At 41.8% G+C, this 9,160-nt stretch overlaps 1 pseudogene; it reads right to left on the reverse strand.

Annotated features, from left to right (window-relative positions):
* Positions 1–8,297: 8,297 nt before the first annotated feature.
* Positions 8,298–8,956, reverse strand: LOC122442919 (annotated as a pseudogene).
* Between the last annotated feature and the right edge of the window lie 204 nt (positions 8,957–9,160).

A 9,160-nucleotide genomic window follows, 5' to 3' on the forward strand; every position in this document is an offset into this window, starting at 1 on the left:
CCATATTATCTATAAAGAAAATGAGGGCCAAAATAATCCCTTAATATTTTTAAAATTAGGTCTGTTACAGTGCACAGGAGAGAAAGTTTCAAGCTATGTCTTAGGAATCTCCAACTCTGCTAAATATTGCCGAGCTCTCTCTCAAAGTGGCTGTAACAGGAACATTTTCCCCAGCAGTGACTGAGAATTCCCATTGCTCCATCTTCTCAATAATACTTTTTTTTTAAAAAACAATTGTATAGGTGTAAAATGATATCTCATTTTTGTTTAAATTTATACTTCATCAGTCACTAGTGAGTCTGAGCATTATTTCAAATATTTATGAGAGGCTTTTTTCTTTGTCTACAGCAAACAGTTTTCTCCTGGTTGCAACTTGCCTTTTGTACAAAAGTTTGTTTCTGTACAGAAATTTTAAATTTTAATCCAGTCTATGTATTAATATTTTACTTTATAGCTTTTTGTGATTTAAGAAATTATTTCTTACCCCCAAAGTCATATAGATATTCTTCTGTATATTCTTTGTAAAGTTTTAAAGATTTTCTTTTCAAATCAAGATCTTTATTTGGGATTATATTTGTATATGGTATAAGGTAATTTATTTTTTCCTCATATGTATATCTAATTATCTAGTCATCATTTGTTGATCAGATAAGGACAATTAAAAAAAATAGATAAACCATAACCATAGCCTGGGGGTGAGTGGGTTTCGAGAGTTGGAGAGAGCCCAGAAGGGGAGAAATGGTTCCCAGGGCCCACTCAAGTCTCGATGGTGCTGCTGGCCCTGACCAATTCCAGGAATCAGAGTGGGATTTAGAATCTGAAGAATTTATTTCTGTTCAGCTAAACCCCTGTGGGACCTGGTTCCAGTCCCAGCCACTGGAGGAGGGCACATAAAAGCATGGAACTCCCTTGAGACCAGTGCATACCCTGGGGCAGCGAGCTGCCTTGGCAGCTCTAAAAGCAATACTAATATTATGGCTTTTTCCAACCATTTTCCCTAGAGCTGATAGCTCCATAGATCTGCCTTCCAAGTTTTCACAGGGAAGGGTTTTCCCAAAACTTCTGACATGTCACCCAATATTCAGCCTTCAAAATCTGTTTCTTTGTCACAAGCCACCTTACCAATTTATCAAGATGCTGTGTTTTAGGTTCTTGTTTTGGTAGCAGCTCCACTTCCAGATAGCAGTTTCCATAGTATCAGAATATAGGGTAAACTGATATAACAAAGAGACTACAAAATACAATGGCTCAAACAAAACAAAAAAACAATGGCTCAAACAAAATGTTTCTTTTGTTCTCATCCAACTCTCTATAGGTGAAAAGTCGAAGGCTAGTTGGTAGCTCTTTTTCAGAAGTTTATTTAGGGATCCTTGTTCCTTCCATCTAATTGCCCCACATTTTCCTAAGGTGTTCTCCTCTTATGTATAATCAAAGCTGGATTACTCATACACTACATTCTAGCTTCCAGTCTTTATGTCTGTGACTCTCTGTTTCTTTTTATTTTTTTAGTTTTCTGAAACTCTTTGGTTGATTTCTCAGAAATAACTCATATAACTCTCAGGATGAACAGTAGCCTGAAATTTTGCCATATTCCTAACAGTTTCTCTACAGTCTTTATACTTGAAGATCAGCTTGGCTGGAAACAAAATCTGTGGTTCCCATTTTCTGTCTTTGCCTCAGATATGTTACTCCATTTCTTTCTGTAAATAGTGTTAACTAACAAGGACAAAAAAATAACAATATATTTTTTTTTCTCTTGGTCTTTTTTTTTTTTGCCTGCATGTCAATAGCTGTTTTGTTTTCAAGTCCAATTGTTTTAATAGACCTTGGCTCTGTATTGGCCATTCTGAATCAGTTTTCCCAGATGCCTGGTATATTCTTTTCAAGGATAGTTTCAAGTTCTAGAGGAGAGCTCCCTAGTTGTATTTATGTAGTGATTTTTAAAAAATGATATTTATTTATTTTTGGCTGTGCTGGGTCTTCATTATTGCACATGCTTTTCTCTAGTTGTGGTGAGCAGGGGCTATTCTTTGTTGCGGTGTGCAGGCTTCTCATTGTGGTGGTTTCTCTTGTGGAGCACGGGCTCTAGGCGCTTGGGCTTCAGTAGTTACAGCACATGGGCTCAGTAGTTGTGGCTCGAAGGCTCTAGAACACAGACTCAGTAGTTGCTATGCGACATGTGGAATTGTCCCTGATCAGGGATTGAACCCATGTCTCCTGTATTGGCAGGAGGATTCTTTACCACTCAGCCACCAGGGAAGCCCCACAGTGATTTAAAAAGATATATGGCCTCCTGTTTTCTGAGATTTGCCTCTTCTGCTTCCCTCCCTTACATTTATTTGGATCTTCTTATTTATCCCTCTTCCTGAGATTTCATTCCCAGACGTTCATTGAACGTCTTTGTCTTGGGAGGAGCTTTGCCTGTATTTCTGAGAGTTTATAGGGCCCAGTCTGCCCCCTCACCATGAGACCTTATCATATCCTTTTGGTGCTCTTGTACTTACTGGTGAGCTAGACCCCTACTGGATCCCCTCCCAGCTTCCATTAAGGGTAGGTAATTGGGGGATTTTCTTTTTTGAAGGGTTCTCAAAAGCCAGGTTCCTTTCCTATGCCTCCTTCTGCACAGATTCCACCACACACAAGTCTTGTAGCTAATAGGGTTTATTCTTGCCTGCCTGAATTTGTGGGTTCAGAGAAATGCTTTGCCACCCAGGTTTGTGGAGATGTTATCCATGAGTCTTGACTACCACAATGGCACTTTGCTGTTTTTGTAGTCTACCTGCACTCCACTAATCTTGCCATGCGTTGCTTTCACTATCACTCAACCCTAAGCCTTTTTTTTTTTAAATTTTATTTAGTTAGTTTTGGCGGCGCTGGGTCTTTGTTGGTGTACTGGCTTTTCTCTAGTTGCAGAGAGCCAGGGCTGCTCTCTGGTTGAGGTGTGTGGGCTTCTTGTTGTGGTGGTTTCTCTTGTTGCAGAGCAGGGCTCTAGGGTGGGTTGACTCAGTAATAGTGGTTCCAAGGCTCTGGAGCACAGGCTCAATAGTTGTGGCGGCCCAGCTTACTTGCCCTGTGGTATGCGGGATCTTCCTGGATCAGGGATTGAACCCGTGTCTCTTGCATTAGCAGGTGAATTCTTTACCACTGAGCTACTAGGGTAGCCTCCTGAATCTTTCATTATTTATATAAAATGTCCTTTATAACCCAAGCAAGTCCTCTCTCTGGCAGCTGTCAGAGACTATGTTTGTCAGTCTAATTCCTCAGTGGAGAAACTGCTCCAAGCCCTGGCTTTAAGCACTGAGCCTAATTCTAACCCCTGACCCAGATTGGATCGTTTTTTTTCCCCTAAGTGCCTGACTGCTACCCATCTCTTTACAGCCTCAAGGCTTCAGTCCTGCTTATGACTGTGTGTTTCTATTTAGTTCAGTGCCACAGAGATGATGATCTTGTTTTTGAGCTCGGCACTATAATTTCAGTGTTTTCTTTCTATGTTTTATCTATCCCTGCTGTGTAATTTGAGCAGAGGGAGTACCTAAAGAGGGAACTTGCAGAACCATCTTGACTCAAGTATCTCAAAAACAGTTTTGAATGCACAATGCACAATGAACTGACGCACTAAAACATTACAAAAAAGAACAAGAAGGGCTCCCGCTCAGAGAGATTAGAATGTGGTGAAGGAAGGTGAAGGTGATCTGTACTATACCACTGTAAGACAGACTGAAAACTGCTCTATTGGAAGTGATCAGTCGAGCTCTGTCAGCCCACAAGCAGAAGCAAGGGCTTGTGAGGGAGGGGTGCAAAGAAGGCTTCTCAGAGGAAGTGGCTTTGAAATGGATCCTTTAGGAGTGCTGTAACAGGAGTGTACCTGTTGGTTTGGTGACCTCATCTTTGGAACTGGAAGACATGCTGCCTCTGTGGAGTGAGGAGGATGTGCTGGAAGAAGAGCCTGGAGCTTAGCATGGAGTTCACACAGACTCAGCTCCAGTCTTGGCTTTGCTGCCAGCTAGAGGCAGAAGCCTGGGCAATTCACTCAATCTCTCTGAGCTTTAGAAAGGGAATAGTGTCCCCAGCCTCACACGGTTATTGTAAGGATAATTGGTGGTAATATATATAAAGTTGTGATAAACTCTCATAAAGTGATAGCTGTAACTTTTAGATTATGGAGGGCGTTAAATATCAAGGTATTAACTTTTTAGAAGCTTTGTTTAAAAAAAAAAAAAGAAGCTTTTTTGGGGTATAGTTTACATTAACAAACTGAGCACTTTTTGACTGCCACTCTCTGGTCCTACTTCTGCTCTCTGGAGCAGCCTCTAGAATATTACTCAGACTTCGATAACCTCTGTGGTAGGCAGAGTAATGGTTCTGCAAAAATGTCTACTTCTTAACCCCAAGAACCTGTGAATGTGTTAGGTTGAAAGGCAAAGGGGAGCCTAAAGGTTGCAGATAGGATTAAGGATGTTAATCAGCTGACCTGGGGATGGGAATATTATCCTGATGCTCAATGTGATGGACTCCTTTAGGAGTGGATTAGGGAGGCAGAAGGGGGAAAATCAGAGATGTGTGAGAAGGATTCCTTGTTCATTGCTGGATGTGACTTTGAAAATGAAAGGGGAAAAAAAAAAAAAGAAAATGAAAGGGGACATAAACCAAGGAATGTGGGCAGCCTCTAGAAACTGGAAAAATAGGAACGGGATTCCTTCCTGGAGTCTCTGGGGAAAAAACCTGCTAAAGCCTTGATTTTAGCCCAGTGAGACCTACTTTGAACTGACCTCCAGAAGCATAAGATAACAAAAATGTGTTGTCTAAAATCACTAAATTTGCTGTAATTTGTTACAATAGAAATAAAGAACTTGTACAGTCTTGAATAAATGCTTGTTGATTAACTGAATTAATAAATCAAGAACAAATCTACTACCTTTTTCATTTAATAATCCTTCTAGTTTTGAGGGAGAGAAGATTTAGTTTGGACCATGTTATCTCCCTGTTCTTGTATCTTGACATAAAATTCCTGGAGTGGTGCTAAAGCAATTTTGAGGTTGATTGAAGAGCACTATAAACTGAATGTTTGTATCCTCCCAAAATTCATATGTTGAAGTATTGGAAAGTGGGTCCTTTGGGAAGTGATTTGGTCATGAGGGTGGAACCCTTGTGAATGAGATTAGTGCCCTTATAAAGGAGACTTTAGAGAGTTCCCTTGATCCTTCCTCCATTTGAGGACACAGCAAGAAGGCAGCTGTGTATGAACCAGGAAGTGACCCCTCACCAGACACCAAATCTGCTGGTGCCTTGATCTTGGTCTTCCAGCCTCTGAAACTGTGAAAATTAATTTTTTGTTGTGTATATGCCACCCAGTTTATGATATTCTCTTATAGCAGCCCAAAGGGATTATGACAATGAGTTTGGGATCATTCCACACTGGATGCACTATTGATATGGTAATGATGTAAACCATACTCTCTCTGCTACCACTCTAGATGGGCCAGCAGAAGGCAGGCTGACCCCCACAAATCAGCAACCCTTCTTTCTTTTCCCACCAGGTACCTTTTTTTTTTTTTTTTAAGGGATATGTCCTGTATTTCAATAAAAATGGGAAAGGTGTTAAAGTCAGTTCTTTGTTGCAGTGCTTTTTGAGTTATGGACCTTTGTTTTATTCAGTTTGTTAAATAAGAGTTGACAAAATTATTGCTTCCCATCCCCCACCTCCAAAGCAGTCAGAGAAGCGCATTGAAAAAACAATTCCAATAGTTAGTTACAAAATTTAATTGTAAGGGTTAAGCAGTGGTTATTGATCAAACCAATCAACATTAATAACTTTGAAGTGTGCAGAAACTAGTCTTTAAATAAAGGTGACAAATACCAGTAAGATTCTTATAATGCTGTTCAGGATCTAAATAAATGTGATTCTGGAAGTTGAGTACAAAAGAGAATGATAGTGCAATCATCAATAAGTAAACCAAAGGCATAATTTTCTAAATCATTTTTTTTAAAGATTATTTATTTATGGCTGTGTTGGGACTTCATTGCTATGTGGGCTTTTCTCTAGTTGTGGCGAGTTGGGGGGTTACTCTATAGTTGTGGTGGGTGAGCTTTTCATGGGCTTCCCTGGTGGCTTAGATGGTAAAGAATCTGCCTGCCATGCGGATGGGTTCAATTCCTGGGTTGGGAAGTTCCCCTGGGAAAGGGATAGGCTACCCACTCCAGTTTTCTTGGGCTTCCCTGGTGGCTCAGATGGTAAAGAATCTGCCTGCAGTGTGGGAGACCTGGGTTCGATCCCTGAGTTGGGAAGATCCCCTGGAGAAGGACATGGCAACCCACTCCAATATTCTTGCCTGGAGAATCCCCATGAACAGAAGAGCCTGGTGGGCTACAGTCCAAGGGGTTGCAAAGAGTCAGACACCACTGAACTTCTCATTGCAATGACTTCTCTTGTTGTGGGCTTCCCCAGTGGCTCAGTTGGTCAAGAATCTGCCTGCAATGCAGGAGACCCGGGTTCAACCCCTGGGTCGGGAAGATTCCCTCGAGAAGGAAATGGCAACGCACTCCGGTACTCTTGCCTGGAGAATTCCAGGAACAGAGGAGCCAGGCAAGCTACAGTCCACTGGACGGCAAAGAGTTGGTAGGACTGTGTGACTAACTTTCTCTTGTTGCAGAGCACTGGTTCTAGGGTGCGCAGACTTCAGTGGTTGCAGGACGCTGGCTCAGTAGTTGCACTTTACAGGCTCGGTGGTTGTGGCACATGGTCTCAGTTAAGCTGTGGCATGTGGGATCTTCCTGGATCAGGGATCGAACCTGTGTCTCCTGCACTGGCAGGTGGATTCTTTACTACTGAGCCATCAGGAAGGCCCTCTAATTCATGTTTGGTTAAACAGAGTAAATTCTAGTTTTTTAAAAAAAATTTAAAGTGACACAAACTCAATCTGTTTGCTGCTGCTGCTGCTGCTGCTAAGTCACTTCAGTCGTGTCCGACTCTGTGCGACCCCATAGACAGAAGCCCACCAGGCTCCTCCGTCCCTGGGATTCTCCAGGCAAGAACACTGGAGTGGGTTGCCATTTCCTTCTCCAATGCATGAAAGTGAAAAGTGAAAGGGAAGTTGCTCAGTCGTGTCCGATTCTTCGCAACCCCATGGACTGCAGCCTACCAGGCTCCTCCGTCCATGGGATTTTTCAGGCAAGAGTACTGGAGTGGGAATCTGTTTTCTACCTGAGACCAAAACAAGTTTCTTTTTCCTGTCTAAACAAAATTCTTGGCATCAAGATAAATCTGAATTCACGTGATATACTTTGTTAAACATTTCCAAAAAATTTTAAGCCTGCTGTAAAGAGAAATTCTCATGTTATACTGCATACATATTTACATATTTTTCTTCAAAGACAAATTTATGAAATTAATAGGCCTGTAATAGGACCATGATATTATTAATAATATGAAAACAAAAAGTGTTCCTATATGTGCAATATGAAGTGAGATCACAGAATCTGTGTACCCAGATGAGTCACCAAGAGTTCAGAAATTAAGCTCACTTTAAGAAAATGCATTCCCTCTTTTTTGGTGCCGAGGTTGCAAAGTTGTGATGTATGACAAAAACCTTGTGTAAACAGGCTCCAAAACCAAGCATTGTTCTAAATTGGCAATGACTGTAACTTAAGTTAAAATTAAACTCAACTAGATCCCTGTGGTTGGAGAAGGAAATGGCAACCCACTCCAGTATTCTTGCCTGGAGAATCCCAGGGACAGAGGAGCTTGGTGGGCTGCCATCTATGGGGTCTCACATGACTGATTCGACTTAGCAGCAGCAGCAGCAGGTTTTACTGAGGTAACAACCTCTTATCTCTTGCCTCCCATCCTGTGCTTGTCCCCACTGCCCCCAACTTCCTTTCGTATGGCTGTATTTGGCAATGCTTCCAAATCTTGGAAGCAGAATAACCTGCTAAAGTAAACAGAGAGGATGAAAAATAACACTATAAATGATACATGAAAAATCAACCTTAGAGTATAGACTGAGAAGCAGCAGTCTACCCTCAAGGGAAAAAGAGAGAATTAAAAAAATAGGGGGACTTGCCTGCCCGTCCAGTGTTTAAGACTCCGTCCTTTCACTGCAGAGGCTGTGAGTTTCATCCCTGGTAGGGGAACTAAGATCCCACATGCCGAGCGGCATAGCCCCAAAAAATTAAATAAAATAAGGGCTGTTATGCCTAGATATTTCCCCACATAACAAAATTTCAAACTCTGGAAAGGTAATGCCTTTGAAGGAGGAGCTAGCAAAGTAAATAAATGGTAAAGAAGTACAGCAGTAGCTTTAACTGTCAGTGAGTTTCTTTGCCCTAGCATTGGCATTATCAATATGATCTTTATTGGTGTCAGCCTTTTCTGTGATCTGTTCTATTTGTCAGATCACAAATAGATTTGTGATCTATTTGTGAGCCTCAATCCCATTGCTTATGTCCAGGGCCATGTTTTTAGGTTTTCTAGGATACTGCCCACTTGAGTCAGGTTCTCTTCTGTTTCATCTTCCCCGGCATGATTTGTTACGTGTTTAATGTATTCACCCGTTGGCTGCTCCTCTGGTCACTCCATGCAGCTGACCATTTGTCACTCAGCCTAGCTGCTTAGATACTATTACATTGCTAGGAGAGCTGTCTCCACCATCTCCCCAAGTTGCCTTATAGACTTTACCAGACTCAATGTTCTTTGTCTTATTACATGGACATACACAAAGGCCTCAGTCCTTGCTGAATTCTGTTAAAGTCTTCTATGCTTCTCTCATATCTTTATTTGGTCCATGCCTCCTTCTGTGTGTTTCAGTTGTTCCCCTTGCTCAACCAGTGTAGGGATAGTCTTGATTCCTGCATCCTGAGCCTCAATGGCTAAACCCAGGATTCTCCTTGTACTTTCTGCAGACTGATCAGTAACCTGGTTAGCCCTTGGCTGAATTCCTTCTGCTGACAGATTATCCATGATGAATTAAAATCTTGATAGGTGCAGAAACTGAAACGTGGATATTCAAGCAGATTTGACTGCTTCTGTCTGGCTGCGGCAGCTCTGACTCCCCCAGGCCAGACTCCCAGCTGCGTCCTTCTTCCAGGTGACTTCTTAAGCAGTGGTTCTCAGAGAGGCAGAGGGAGAAACATGTCCGAGTCAGCTAGGAAACTCTACAAACTA

The sequence above is a fragment of the Cervus canadensis genome, chromosome 6 (genome assembly GCF_019320065.1).
Source record: "Cervus canadensis isolate Bull #8, Minnesota chromosome 6, ASM1932006v1, whole genome shotgun sequence".
NCBI classification, from domain to species: Eukaryota; Metazoa; Chordata; class Mammalia; order Artiodactyla; family Cervidae; genus Cervus; species Cervus canadensis.